Consider the following 15,988-nt stretch of genomic DNA (forward strand, 5'->3'; position numbering starts at 1 on the left):
GGTGGTTCGAATCCAGGGAGCATGGTGAGCGCCCACTGTTAGCCCCAGCTTCAGTCAACTTGGCAGTTTGAAAACATGGAAATGTGAGTAGAGCAATAGGTACCACTGCAGCTGGAAGGTAACAGCACTCCATGCAGTCATGCCGGCCACATGACCTAGGAGGTGTCTATGGACAATGCTGGCTCTTTGGCTTAGAAATGGAGATGAGCATTAACCCCCAGAGTCAGACACGACTAGACTTAACGTCAAGGTAAACTTTTACTTTTACCTTTACCAGGTACAGGAAGGTCAGATACAAGGAGTGAATGAGAACAGCAGGTTATATTTCAAAGTCTTCTTCCTCTATGTAAGTTTCAACTAACTGTGTCTTTATGGATCCTCATCATGAAAAAGTATAGTTCTTTGCTTTTTGAAGCAGAAAAATTGGGTCAGAATCAACAGCATCAGGATCACAGATCTTAGGAAGCAAACTCTGCAATGCTTTATGCAGTTCCATTTCTTAAGTGACTAATGCTGTAGTGTAGAGTTCTTATTCTGAAGGGGTTTAATATAGAAGATGGAGTGAACTTATTTTCTGATGCTCTATACCCTGGAACAGAAACCAATGGATGCATTTGAAAAGAAATGTGATGCCATCTAAATGTTAGGAAGAACTTCCTGAGGGTAAGAGCTATTTGGCAGTGGAATAGACTGCCTCAGAAGGAGATGAACTCTTCTTCTATGGAAGTCTGCATACAGAAGTCTCTCAGGACTACTTTAGATGTGTATTCCTGTGTGTTGGGGACTAGACAAGAGAGCCCCATGACCCTTTCCAGTTCCATCATTATATTTTTTACAGGTGTTAGATGTAGGGTATACCCAGCAGAAAAAAGACAAACTCTTGCTCTTTTTTAACTGGTAGGACTAGTACTATAACAAATGCAATGTTTTTGTAGTATGCCATTGTTAAATAAATGAGAACCAGCATGACATAGTGGTTTGAGTGCTGGACCAGGGTTTAGATCCCTTCTCAGATTTTGAAACCTACTGGGTGACCATGATCAAGTTGTACTCTTCCTGAACCATGGGGGAAGCTATTGTTGAATCACATCTGGATATATATTGCCAAGAAAACCTAAGAATTGACTCGAAGACACATACAAATATTACATAAGTATCTGTTGATAATATTTGCTTCAAAACCTTTCTTTCTAGATGTAAATCTTTCCATTTATGTCTGGTTAGCTAGACTGTTGCCTTATAAACTGATCTTTTCATTCTTTGATGGCTTAGTCATTCTGCGGAAATACTGTATGTGGAAGTTAAGGTAGATAGTCTGCTGTGAGCTGACTGCTGTTCACTTGGCTTCCAGAAGGGGGAGCATCCTTTTATTTATGTCATTCCTTATATAACACTCAGGCGTTGTTTCTACTCTTATTATTTAGAAAACTGTTTCGGTAGCGTCATGCAAATCAAGAAATGCACAAAGATCAGCCATTTTCCGTATCAAATACTCTAAATGAGACATTCCTCTATTATATTTATCATTGGAGACATAAACAGGTGCAGGGTTAACCCCAGTTTTAATATTGCTTCATCTGCATGTTCCTTTTTTAAATGAAAAAATGAGGCCACCCATCTTATTCTAAATGCAGAACACAATATACAAAACTACTTTTAGAAAGTTATTATAATTCCAACTTACACAACTTAGAGTTTTAAGGGTAACTTTATTTTGTCTGATTCTTGATGATGACTAAAGCAATTCCTTCTTTAAATAGGAGATCAGAATATTTTTTTTATTCAGAAGCATAAGGCATAGCATGTGATAGTCTTCTTCCATCATTTAGGGAGGTCACACCCCATAGCTATAGATATAATATTAACTAAGCTGAATAAGTAGAATTATCCCAGTTATGTTGTGATTATGATGTATTACTTCATGGGAGGGAGGAAGAAATTGATTACAGTCTGGCCCTCTTACCCAGTCTGACCTTCTTACCCATGGATTCAACAGCCATGGTTTCATTTATCCACTCTCCAAAAATATTGCCCATTGGAAGTATTTATGGGCCTCTCAAGGACTTCCAGTTCAATTCAGCATTATCTTTGTGGCCCATGAATAGTCAAAAGACAGGGTTACCCATAGGTTTTGTTTTATCCTCAGCAGATACAAGAGTTGTATTCTATTAGCAATGTACTACTTATTTATAACTAGTTACATCCAAATGTTTATGTAGAGTATGTTATAGAGTAGGGTTATACAGATTTTGAAATTAACAATCTAAATGCAAGAAGGTAAAGAATTCAAAACATGTTGAGTAGCATGTTTGAAGGGCTGGCCTGTACAATATTTTACTAAGTGACTGTATAATTTTTAGCCCATTGAGTATACAGTGTTCTTGTTTGGAAAGACTAATCAGGTGTTCCTTTTTAAAAACAAAATGCTATGGCTTTCCTCCTGCTGGTTTATATCTCTGCTCTTTCCAGCTGACAGAGTTTGTCATGGTGCTACTGAATTACTCAAAACCATGGATTAGATGCTGGGCATGAAAATGATGAGCAGGAGTGTTTGTAGACACAGTTCAGTGAATCCCAGATGAGTTGAGGGATAAATGGGGATAAAATTGGAGACTGTCCCATGAAACTGTTGAAGTAGTATACAGTAACACCATATTCATGTGGGAAATGTCAACACATCCATTTGTTCTCTTTGCTTGCATTGTTGTGCTCATGCACTTGCAATATGGTTAACCAGAAAATCATTATGGTATCTTTTATAGTTTGATCCACTGTGCATTTCGATCCAAGCAGTTAGTTTTAATCCAAGCAATGAAAATGTTGACATGCTAAACTTCCTTGATGGCTTGTTAGAACAACTCTTGCCAGATAAAGAAGGCTTAACCATTGTTCATGGCTTAATTAGATGATGGCCTGGTTTGGATGCCAGCCTTGCCTGGGAGGCATATTCATTAACAAGTTTATTAGTCCATCAAATTCAACCTTTTAACCTGACAATGACTAATATTCTGCATACCACAGTGAGTCCGTGTTCACAAAAGATAAAGGTGAACCGCATTAGGGAACACAGTTGGAGTTATCCAGTCAGGATACGGAGAAGATTTGTAAAAGGCATCTGAATTATGTTGCAAAGTGAAGCCCTTGTGCTCAAGATATTCTATCTCCTTGCTTCTCTCCAGTGCTTCAAAAGTCACCTTTTGAGGAACTAGGTTGGCAGTTTGACACCACTTTTAACTGTTGTGGCTCAAATCTATGGGAATTGTAATTTTACAGTCTAGCTTTCTTTGTCAAGTACCTCACCAGGATTCCATAATATTCAGCCATGGAACTTAAAGTGGTGTCAAATTGTAGTAATTCTGCAGTATAGATGCATGCTTCGCCTCCATGATCAGCTGCCACAGTTGTAGCCTACAATGTCATTTTCAAAATTTATTCTTACCACTCACTTTTCAGTGGTCCTCTTTCCTCTTTCAGCACTCAGCATTTTCTGGTTAGTCTTCATGGATGGGCATTAATTCTGCAAATCTTGTTATCTTTGTCCAAGTCTGTTGACGCCCTCCATTCCACTGGTAGGTGCTTGCAAAAGTGAATTTGTCATTTGTCTGTGTGATTCTGCACATCTGCAGAAGAGAATCCTGCTTACAGAAGGCATAGATCTGTGGGTATCTTTTGGTTTTATTTTTGATAAAACATAATTATGTTTTTTTCGTTTATGCTGCCCATTAGGATTGTGAAAAGGGAAGAGGATGCTTTTTCCTGCTTTTAAAACCCTTTTATATGTTGTTGGTGGTGGTTGTGGTATTTTCCAGATTGCCAGCATGGCCTATTTGCTAAACTAATATTATTTTCTCTGTTGCTGACTTTTACCTTCTGCATTTAATAGTTTCTATGGTTAATGTTGTCCAACTGGTGACTTGACACTAATTCTTTACTGGGCAACAAGGGATTGGATTGTATCATGGAATCATGTGATTGCAGCTTATGTCTGATTTCTCCCTGCTCGCTCTTGCTCAAAGCTTTATTACAAATACTTGGAATCCCTTACTACAATGGGAAACACTGAACACATTGTAAACTGCTGTTAATCGTAGGAAAGAAGAAAACAACTTATTTTCATGCTGCAACAATTTGCTTCTGTTTGGGAGCCTTGTACTGAATATGTGCAGCAAAATAATGGAATGATGCCACATCCCATTGTGAAAACAAATCTAGTGAAATATACATTCTGTGTAATATAATTTGAAATGTTGGCACATGGGAAATACTTCTGTTACACTTGTCTTGCCTAGCACTTTATAATTGGCCTTGCCCACTCTGAAGCCCTGGTCATTATATCTGGCCCAGCTGACTGAGCATTTTGGAACTGTTTTTTAAAAATTTTGTGGTGGTTTTGAATTGTATGTTCTTGTTTCACGTTTATTATTATGTTTAATTTGGTGTATGGTTTTTGGTTTTTGTTTTTTGCTATGTTGGAAACCGCCCTGAGTCCTCTCAAGGAGATAGGATGGTATATAAACAGAGTTTTATTATATTTATTATTCTCTCCCCAGTAGCAATTAGACCAAAGGGCACTCTTTCCTTCATCTTATTGGACATGCCTAAACTGAGATTTTAACACTGCTCTTTGTAGACTTAAAAATGAGATGTGAAACTTTGTAGTTCGAAAATGCAATAGTTGTTGCAACATATCTTGTCTATAGCTAGTTCTCAAATATCTGTAATTTCTCAGCATATTAAACAAGAATGAGCACAGCAAGTGCAGAAACCTTGTACACTGCAAGTGCAGAAGGAGACTATTTTTGCTTTAAGTACAAGTTTTAATCTCTTCTGAAATACTATCAGGAAAACACCTTGGACATTAAAAAAGAAATAGGAAGTGTTTGTGTGTTGTGCTTCTTCCTCTTTACCCCCAGAATATATCACGGCTGATGTGTTTGGGGGGGGGGGGGGGGTCTTTAGTCATCACTGTATACGGAAAAGAGATATAGCCCAGCCAGGGAGATCTATAACTCTCTCGTTTTTGTGCTGTGCTGGAAGCATAAAAGAGAAAGCTTGCTTCATTTAGCATATAATGTGCTAAGATAATGAATACCTGTTTTTATTCTCAGTTTATAGGGTTAAAAGTAGGGAATCGTCTATCAAGACTTAAATCTTCCAGTGGCTCTTGCTCCTGCCCTGCAATGCTGAAGCTACCTAAAATATTGCTCAGGAGGACTTCCTCGGTTTCTAAAGCCATTTTTAGAGTGCATAGCCATTCCTTCTCACTCAGTTACAATAAATAGTTTTGTCACTAGTGTTAATCTTATTAGATCCTGGCTTATTCATTTATGTAAACATATTATTAAATCACCTCCCATCATATTTCATGTCATTTCCTACTTATACATTCCTAACATTATATAACTTCTTTGGATGAAGCATCAGCAGTATTAAGGTTTCTTTTTGAAGTAAATCAAAACACAACATAGTACCCTTAAGTTTAACAACAACAAAACTTCTTAGTCTCAAAATTTTTTTGGAGATTATGTGGCACAAAACACATGTGCACAACCCAGGAGAAAATAATTCATCAGTAGGTTAATAAAGGTAAAGCTTTTCCCCTGATATTAAGTCTAGTCGTGTCCGACTCTGGGGGTTGGTGCTCATCTTCATTTCTAAGCTGAATAGCCGGCGTTGTCCATAGACACCTCCAAGGTCATATGGCCAGTATGACTGCATGGAGTGCTGTTACCTTCCCGCCAGAGCAGTATCTCTTGATCTACTCACATTTGCATGTTTTTGAACTGCTAGGTTGGCAGAAGCTGGGGCTAACAGCAGGAGCTCACCCTGCTCCCCAGATTCGAACTACTGACCCTTTCGGTCAGCAAGTTCAGCACCTCAGAGTTTTAATCTGCTGTGCCACCAGGAGCTCCTCAACAGGCTAATATTATAGCAAATCATCCAGCTAGGAAATTGCTGATTTAGGTTGACTTTCCTGTACTTTACAATAGTTCATAGAATTTGATACTGATATTGGAAACAAACATGTATTCAGTATTTATTTATTTATTTACAGCATTTATATTCCGTATATTCATGAAAATGCTTTGGTAAGCAACTAATAAATATAACTCCTTTCTACTTCAGCCAGGTACTACCCCCCTCTCCAAATTACTCCTTTTGGGTCTCTTTCCCATCAAATATTCTTATCTTCAAGCTACCCTACTTTTTGATATAAAAAGTCTGTTTGATAATAGTTTAGAAAGATTGTCTCAGTTGGTTTAATGTACTTTGATTAGTCTTGCTTTGTAAGAAAGACTAAGCAGAGTTAAACTATTTGTTTAAAAAAGATTTCTGTCATTTTAAATTACTTAGAACATTCAGTGCTGGTGGTAGGGAGGGACTTGCAGTCTGTTGAGAGAAAATGCTCTTTCACGCCCATTGACAGTGCCTTGAATTTTTGAGTGTGGGTTGTTTTAATCTTTGACCTACTTTAGCAGTTACAAATGCCGTATGCTCACTAAAGTGATGGAGAACTCTGGACAAGTCTGAATACGAATTTGAGGATGGTTTGTCATCTCCATCCTGAACTAATCTGCCTTCTCATTAGCTCAGGTTAGATTCCAAACACCTTCCCAATTCTCCAAGGCTGATGCTTACAATTGTGGATATAACTAAAGTCATGTAGCACCGATGTACAGTGGCATAGGTTGAATCCTGTTTCGGGGGCAGATCTTGCATAACACTCAAGGCAATAAGCAACCTAATAAAGGCCACCTGAGTCTTTGGGATCTAAATAAGAGAAGTTGAAGATACGTCTAGATTTTTTTGCATATATGTCACTGGGACATTAACAACATTAAAATACCTGATGGTAACTAATTATATAGTAGTACACTAGTAAAATGTGCTGTGATAATGTGTTCTTATATTCTGTCTTTCCTACTGAAGCAATGGTTCTCAACCTGTGGGTCCTCGGGTGTTTTGGCCTACAACTCCCTGAAATCCCAGCCAGTTTACCAGCTGTTAGGATTTCTGGAAGTTGAAGGCCAAAACATCTGGGGATCCACAAGTGAAGAACTACTGTACTAAAGCATCTTAAAATAACACAGAAAAGTGCCACATACATTATGGAACAAGTCTGAAATATCACAAAGTTCTATTTGATACTATCAGAGCAAACCTAGTAGAAGTGAACTATTTTAAGACAGGGGAAGGAGCACTGCAGAAAGGTAGAAAGGCTGGGGGCTGTTTGCATCCCCGTACCACTCTTTTTAAATACATACCTGCATTCTGATCCAACAAAAGGGATGCCATATTGTAATGGCAGGACCTTAGGGAGTCCCCAAAATCTACACCATTGTGTGTGATATATATTTTAAGCCATTTTTGTTGCTTTCAGTTGGCTTGGTCTGCGGTTCAGCCTGCATATGGCACATATGGTTTTAAAAGTAGGTCATAGATTGAAAACCATTCAACCTCAAAGGTTGCAACACCAAAATATGGTCCGCATGGGGGACAAATGTAGTGGCCAAACTTCTAAATCTATGCTGGAGGTAACCTGTGAGATTGGCTCATCTGCTCTCCTTTACTCTCTGCTTTGCTCTTCATGCATGTTCAGTAAGGGATTCTATAGTCAAAGTGTTGTTATAGGCAGATACACAATTCAACAATAGAATTGGCTAAGATAGAATCCTACTCTTTGTTTATTGCAATGTCTTTTAATTGAAAATATGAATCTGTAATCCTACACCAAAATTTTGATGCTCTACTTTTCCTTCACCATCCTTCTAGTGCTAATGCTGCTAAAACCTCCTTTTTAGATAGAAAATGAAGAGGAAAAGGGAATAGTTGAGTGTAAAATGCTTTGATTAAAAGGAATGCCACTTATCAGAGTCTGTTAACTGAAGTATGCTTGTGTTTAATGCACTTTAAAACCCAGAGAAGAGAGGTAGAAGAATGTATACCTAATGAAATCATTTTTGTACAATCATGACATAGCAGGTTACAGAAGAAAATAGATCTCCCCCACTGAACTATCCAGTAAGATATTTGAATACCTCAGGAGAGATGTGCCATTCAATTTATTCAGATTTTCTGAATTGTTGTGCACACATCTCACATTTTCGTCTTTCTCTTCTTCAGGGCTATATAATTTCAAGATGATCCACAAAACGTTTGGTCTCTCTTCCTCCCTTGGAAACAACAAGATGTCTATGACACATAGCACACCCAAATAGTTCCTCTTCATGTGACTTTAAAATGGGATGTAGTTACTTGTGGTTTTTCCTCTCAGACGTCAGCCATTGTGACATAGTGATGTGCCAGGCACTCTATCTGTTACCAGGGCGTCATGTTTTAAAGGACAGATGAAGAAAAGCAAGGCCATATGTGTATTCCGAAGTGTGCTCCTCTGAGTTCAATAGAATTTATTCTGAGTAAGCATCTATTTCACAGGAAGGAAGTGGCAAAACCACTTTTGAGCTATCATTTCCTAAGAAAGCCTATGAAATCCATGGGGCCACGACAAGCATCTGCAGCCTTAGCTGGATAAATTGGGTAGCTGTTGAAAGGAAATTTTAATTGATGGGACAGTGAGAAAAGGCACACTGTCCCATCAATTAATTGGGTCTTCATTGATATGAAGTTGTTTTGTTGTAGATGTATTATGATAGGACATGGAAAAGAAAATACCAAAGTCCCTTCTAGTAATAGATTGTTTGTGATAACAAGAAAACAGTGGAACTTAGAAGCTATTCTCCTGCCTTAGACTTTTGGGATTAGTCAAATCTTCTGGCAGTCTTGCTGCTTCTTAAGGCATACTGGCCCTGAGGAAATAAGGAATTATATAGCTAGTACTTTACTGGGACTTTCAAATATATTACTTATTTATTAGAATGTTAAACCCTTCCAAAACTTGGGACTCAGGCCAGCTAAGAGCAAAATTAAATAAAAGACTTACAGTTAAAGCATAAAACAGATTAATTAAATAATAAAAGACATTTAAAAGCTATTGAAAAAATATTACCATATACATTCTGTATAACAGTGTTCTCTCCTTTCACATTGGTATTTGAATTTAGTCTGGTCATATCTCAGAGCTGATACTAATGTGTCTTTCAAAGGGACTTTGGGTAAAATGTAAATCCCTGTGAATCTACAGGACTGTTTTCTTCTGGTCTTCAACTCCTCCAGGCTTCCTGGGCTGCTCTTGTTTTTGTCTCCTTATCCCAAAAGGTAAACAGTTTCTCCCAAAAGCATCCAATATCCTGTATTTAATTTTTAAAAAATCATTTTTTCAAAATCACGTTTGAACCTGTCATTAGCTTTGATCTGGTCTGAGTATTCCAGAGGCCTTGGATGCTCCACTGTTGTTTATATCTATTTTTAACATTCTTTTTTTTTTTAATATAATGTACATTCTATTATGTGATTATACACTATTATTTGTTTGATTACAGCAGTTTATGTCCATAGCTTGAAGCATACCCATCAACTGTCCCAATTTAGTGAGCCTCAATTAATTTTCTTTTGCCCCACTGTTTCAGCTGCTTTTAGAAGATCTCAGTTTATCTTTCCCCCTCCAAGTTCCCACCTTTGTATTCAGTTTACTTCAGTTGCTGCAAGCTGAATGCAAAGTGTAAAAGTCATTTGCACTCAGTTAACTCACTGAGGAGAAAATCTTGCCCTTCCAAGCAGGTGCAGGCAAAAGCAAAGTGCTGCAGCCTCTCCTGTCTTGTATGTTCTCCTTCATTAATACATTCTGCCATTTTGACTTCACTGTGATGTTGCTCAGCCACAGATGCCCCAGTTTTCATTTGTCAAACCTTGGCAGGTATGTTGAATTTTATAGTATGTTCATGTGAATTTGTGATGCATTTTGAAAGAACTTCTATGTGACTCATAATGTCCATCAAGTTTTGTTCAGTGTTAAAAGGAGGGTGATCGTTTTCTTGTAAACACGAAGGTTACTTTAACATTTTAAAGTTCAACTTTAGTTGGTCTTACTGTGTGTTTTGGATCAAGCTAAAAGTAAAGACAGGAAGTCAGGGCAGAGTGAGTGGTTAGTTTTTGTAATATAAAATGAAGTCACACCGGGACTTGTTTCAGTTGAACTAACAATATCCAAAAATATAGCATGGAAAAAGCATTATCTTTGGGAACTGGACTAAAAGTTCAGACTACTGTAAATGAGCCAGCATGGTAGTAAAAATATAGAGTGACCCCCATAAATATGGTTTAATAGAGAATACTATGTGTTAACCAGTGGAAGATAATATTCCACAAGAGTGTTTTGTGGCTGGGTTTCCCACACTTCTGGCCATAGAGCACAATGTTTTCCCCCTTAGGTTTAAATTGAAAGCATGCTTACTAATCTATTGGGGATGGTGGTGGGGTATCAACATTTGTTTTTTTTTTTATTGAGTTTTCAAATAAAAATTACAGTACGTGTTTACGAACACATTGGGTTCTTAGAGGAAAAAGTGCAATAAGTGAGTAGAAATTAAAGAAAGAGGAAAAAAAATAGAGAGAAGAGGAAAAAAAAGGGAAAAGTAAGGTAAAATAAACAAAAATATAAAATAATTGGTCACTTCCATCTCTCACACAGATACTTAAAGAAAGGTTTCTATCTTTAATTGGTCTTTCCGTTCGCTCTGCTTTGGTGTCAGCCTTTTCTCTTTTTTTATTTATTTATTTATTTATTTTTATTTTATTAAATTCTTCCATCATTAACATTGGATTTTCTATTGGGGTTAAATTAGCACCTTCATTTGCCTTTCAATCAAAAAATTCTTAACCAGGTCCCAGTTTGTTTGCTTTTTGGGAATGCCATAATTATTTTTGAGTAAATACGTCAATTTATCCATGTTCATTATTTCCAAAATCTTGACTAGCCATTGGCTCAGCTCCGGAATTTCTTTCTTTTTCCAATATCTGACATAGACTATTCTTGCAGCTGTTATGAGATAATTGAAGAGAATTTCTTTGTCTTTGTCCTTTTCTATATTGATCATCCCCAGAAGGAAGTATTTGGGATCTAATTCTATATTAATTTGCAACATCTTTTGTATTGCTTGATGGATTTTCTTCCAATAAATTTTCGCCTTTTTACACGTCCACCAACAGTGATAAAATGTACCCACTTGATCATTACATTTCCAACATTTATTTGAGATTTTCTTATTGAAAATTGATAATTTTTGGGGGGTCAAATACCAGCGGTAGAACATTTTGATCCAGTTTTCTTTTAATTCGGTTGCATAGGTGAATTTCAATCTAGAGTTCCAGGCCTTTTCCCATTCTGTTAGATGTATTGTTTTACCTAGGTTTTGGGCCCACTTGATCATGCTTTCTTTTATTGGTACCGTTTCCGTTTCCCATTCTATTAATTTTGTGTAAATTATAGATATTTGTTTTTTTTCCATTTTCATTACCTTGTCCCAAAAACTCTCTTTTTCTTCAAATCCTAGTATTTTATCTTTATTATAGTATTCTTTTAATTGTCTATACTGGAACCATCCCAAATTGCCGAATCCTTTATTAATCTCTTCTTGACTTTTCAGAGTATATGTCCCCTTCTCCTTAATTAGGATATCTTTATATTTGGGCCAAGTTGCTCCTCCTATTTCTCTTCTCTGGCATGCCTCCAGGGGGGAGATCCATTTTGGAGTTTTCTGGTATAATTTAGGTTTATATTTTTCCCAAATTTTTAGAAGTGAAGACCGAATAAAATGATTACCGAAATTTTTTTCCATCGATTTTTTCCCATACCATAAATATGCATGCCACCCTGCCCTTAAGTCTATTCCTTCTAATGTTATGATTCTAGTATTACTTAGTGTACACCAATCTTTCACCCACATGAGGCCACAAGCATCATGGTAAAGTTGCAGGTCGGGGAGGCCTAGTCCGCCTCTTTTCTTATCGTCTATCATGTAAATTCTTTTAATTCTTGATTTTTTACCCATCCATATGAAATTGTTAAGATCCTTGTTCCAGTTTTTAAATTTCTGTGTGTTTCTAATAATAGGGATATTTTGAAATAGGAATAATAACTTGGGCAGGATATTCATTTTTATTACCGAAATTCTACCTAATAATGATAATTTTGCGTATCTCCATCTTTCTAGCTCCTTCTTTATTTCTTTCCATTTTTGGTCATAGTTATTCTCTAATAATTGGGAGTTTCTCGCCGTTATGTTTATACCTAGGTATTTTATTTTTCCCCTGATCTGTATCCCCGAAATTCTTTTTAGTTCTTCTTGTCTTATTTTAGTCAGATTCTTTGGTAATATCATGGTCTTTTCCGTGTTTATTTTTAAATCCGAGACTTCCCCATATTCTTTTATTTTAGTTAGCCAGTATTGTACTGTTTTTATGGGGTCGTCTATTATACATATAAGATCATCAGCAAAGGCCCTGACTTTATAATTGTGTTTTCTTATTTTTGCTCCTATCAATTTGGGATCGTCTCTGATACTTTTTAAGAGAATTTCTAGTGAAAAGATGAATAGTAGCGGGGACAGCGGGCATCCTTGTCTGGTTCCTTTACATATTTCGAATTTTTGCGATTCCCCTGAATTTATTTTAATTTTTGCCTCTTGTTTATCATAAATTTGATTAATCGCATTTATAAACTTATAACCCATGTCCAATTCCCTTATTAATAATTTGAAGAAATCCCAATTTAGGTTATCAAATGCTTTTTCCATATCGATAGCGAGTAAGGCCAATTCATCTTTCTTTGTAAATTCATAAAATTCAATTATATTTATTATTTCTCTTACATTGTCCTTCATTTGTCTTTTTGGTAGGAAGCCTGTTTGCTCCTTTCCTATCCAATCTTTCAGGAATTCTTTCAATCTTTCCGCTAGTATCGTTGTAAAAATTTTATAATCTGAATTTAATAGGGATATTGGCCTGTAATTTTTGACATTTTTAAGGTCCTGTCCTTCTTTTGGAATCATAGTTATTGTTGCATTACGCCATGAATCTGGAATTTTTTGATTTTCTAGAATTTTGTTTATAATTTTTTTAAGATAAGGTATTGTTTCTTCCGCAAAAACTTTGTAGTAGATGCCGCTTAGGCCATCAGGCCCAGGAGCCTTATTTCCATCCATCTTATCTATGGCTCTCTTAATTTCTTTATCCGTTATTTCTTTATTTAATATCTCTCTCTGTTTTTCTGATATTTTTTCCAATTTTTGGTTACTAATGAATTGGGATATTTTGTCTAATTCAACCTGATCTTTTGAGTATAATTTGCTATAGAATTTCTTAAATTGGGCCATTATCCCTTGTTCTGTCGTGTAATTAGTTCCTTCTGAAGTAATTTCTGTAATGCTATGGGCCTGCTTTTTCTTCCTAATTTTCCAGGATAGCCATTTCCCTGGCTTGTTAGCATTCTGAAATTGTTGTTGTTTTATGAATTTTAGTTTTTTCGCTGTTTCTTCTAATTCCATATGGATTTTTTGTTCTCTCAAACATTCCAGTTCTTGTTTAACTTTTTTGTTGTTTGGTTCTGATTTTAATTCTTTTTCGTTTAAGGTAATTTCTTCATTTATTTTGATTAAAATTCTATTTTTCTCTTTGTTTTTTCGGGCACTTTGCTGGATGAAATGGCCACGCATGACTGCTTTACTTGCATCCCAAATTGTTTGTATTGCTGTTTCCTCTATATCGTTTATTTGAAAATATTCCCTCAGAATTTTTTTTATTATTTTGGATATCCTCTTCAGATTTTATTAAGTTTTCATTTAATCTCCAATTTAAATCTCTTTGGGTTTTATTTAATGTAAATTCCAATGGGCAATGATCCGAAATGTACCTGGGAGATATTTCAATTTTGGTCACTTTTGGGATCAGTGAAGGGGTCATCCATGCCATGTCGATTCTTGACCATGAGTTATGCTTGTTTGAGAAATATGTAAAGTCTCTTTCTCCCCTATGATGTGTTCTCCAGGCATCTCTGAGCTCCCAATCTTGTAGGGTTTTAATAAAATTTACGGGTAGTTTGCCCGAGTTCAAATTCTTTTTTCCCTTAGTACTGTTTCCTTTCTTATCCCAATCCGGGTCCAGAACTCCGTTAAAGTCACCTATGATCATTAATTCATCAAATTCCTGTTCCGCAATTTTACCTTTTAGTTTTTCTAAAAAGGTTGTTTTTGGTCCATTCGGAGTATAGATGTTGCAAGTTAATATAATCTGATTTCCCACCCTTATTTTTGCTCCCACCATTCTTCCCTCATCATCCTTGAATGCTAATTCTGGGTTTAATTTTGGGTTTATGTACAAGACCACCCCCTTTTTTTTTTCCGAAGCTGATGAAATGAATTCTTTCCCTAATTTTCCTTGGATTAGGTGTGAGGTGTGTTTATGACAAATGTGTGTTTCTTGCAAAGCTATTAAATCGAGTCTCAACTTTTGCAGGTGATTAAATAAACTATTTCTTTTATTGTGTGCGTTCAAACCGTTAATATTGTTGGAATAACATTTTATTTGCATTTTTCTTTTCTTTTTTTTTCTATTTTTTAAATTAGTTCTGGTTTTGAGAGGGTCCTCTTTCTTCTTCCTCTTCCTCTTCTAGGTTTATTAGGTTTGGCGTTTGTGATGTAGTTACTTGATGGACTTTTTCGGGGGATATAGTTCTAGCTCTCTTTCTCTCTCTCTCGAGGTCTAGTACCGGTGGGTTTGGGCTGATCTCCTTCTTCATTAAGTTCTTATAAAATTCCTTTGCCTTCTCTTCCGATGTTAGCCATATTCTTTCGTTATTATAGGTTGCCATGATTCCTTCCTTCCGTTCCCACCGAAAGCGGATGTGGCGTCTTTTTAGTTCTTCTGTCAGGAACATATATTTTTTACGTTTTTGCATCGTACTGGCAGGGTGTTCTTTGAGTATTGTTACTTTTTGACCTTTGTAACGAATAGTATTTTTCTTACTTGTCCTCAGTACTTCTTCTCTTATTTTCTTTTTTTCGAATTGTACTACCACATCTCTTGCTACTTTATGTTTTTTGGAGTAATTTGTAGTGATTCTGTAGACTTTTTCGATACTATCTTCCATCTCGTCGTCTTGTACTTGTAAGAGATCAGCCAGGATTTGAGTTGTAATTTGTTTCAAGTTTTCTTTGGGTTCTTCTATGATGTTTCTTATTCGTACTTGGAATTCTAGCTCTTTCATTTCCAATTTCTCTTGTCTTTCTTCTAGTCTGATGTTCTTTGCTTCTAGTTTGTCCAATCTTGCTTGAAGTTTGTCTTGGTTCTTCTCCATCTTCTGCTTGTCTTCTTTGACTTCCTTCATCTCTCTTTGTAAATCTTTTATTTCTTTCTTCACCTCTATAAATTCTTCTGATAGTTCTTTTCTCATGTCTATCATCTGCTCCTGTAGGTTTTTTTGACTTTCTGTGATTTTCTGAAGTTCTCTCATCACATCTTTTAAATTGATCTCATCCGAAAATGATCCTTTTCTCCCAGTAGCTTTTTTTTCTTCTATCTTCAATTTTTGCGTTGACATCTTCTTTGGTTATGCTATTGTAAAGATTTGAGGTTATACAGTATTATGTCAATAGTCTTATCCACTACTGCACTCAAGGCTGATTCTGTTATCTCGTAGATTTCTATATAGTCACTTAGATTATGCTCCTTAAACTTAATTTGATGAGTCGACTCTTTTTTTTTTTTGAATTATAAAATGTTATTGAGGTTAATTAATTTATACAAAATTAATTTATACAAAAGTGGAAATCAATAGTGAAATTGATAAGAATTAATTTTTGATTAATGTTTGTCGTAGATATGAAATGTATTTTTCTCGATATAAATAAATGAGTATAAACGCTTTGGTTTAAGGTATGTTTCCTCTTTTTGACCTTCAAGCGCCCCTCCTTTTTTTTTTTTTTATTTGGGGTTAATCTTAACCTGGCACCTTATCTAGAACTCTCTAATATCCAGTGTCCCTCTCTTGTATCCAACCCTACTAGAAGAGTAAACACTGTTTACTTGGCTTCAG

The 15,988-nt window shown here is 36.0% G+C and overlaps 1 protein-coding gene and 1 long non-coding RNA gene across 10 annotated transcripts in view; one reads left to right on the forward strand and one right to left on the reverse strand.

The window, feature by feature from the left end:
• The window catches only part of mical2 (microtubule associated monooxygenase, calponin and LIM domain containing 2), a 200,815-nt gene that overhangs the window by 20,052 nt on the left and 164,775 nt on the right, over window positions 1-15,988 (forward strand). The window lies entirely within an intron of this gene.
• Window positions 3,415-8,438, reverse strand: LOC134295393 (uncharacterized). The gene is made up of 2 exons (XR_010001948.1): window positions 8,040-8,438; window positions 3,415-3,620 (listed from the first exon to the last, which is right to left on the reverse strand). It is a non-coding gene; the product is annotated as an uncharacterized LOC134295393 (long non-coding RNA).

Source organism: Anolis carolinensis, chromosome 1, assembly GCF_035594765.1.
Source record: "Anolis carolinensis isolate JA03-04 chromosome 1, rAnoCar3.1.pri, whole genome shotgun sequence".
Lineage (NCBI taxonomy): Eukaryota > Metazoa > Chordata > Lepidosauria > Squamata > Dactyloidae > Anolis > Anolis carolinensis.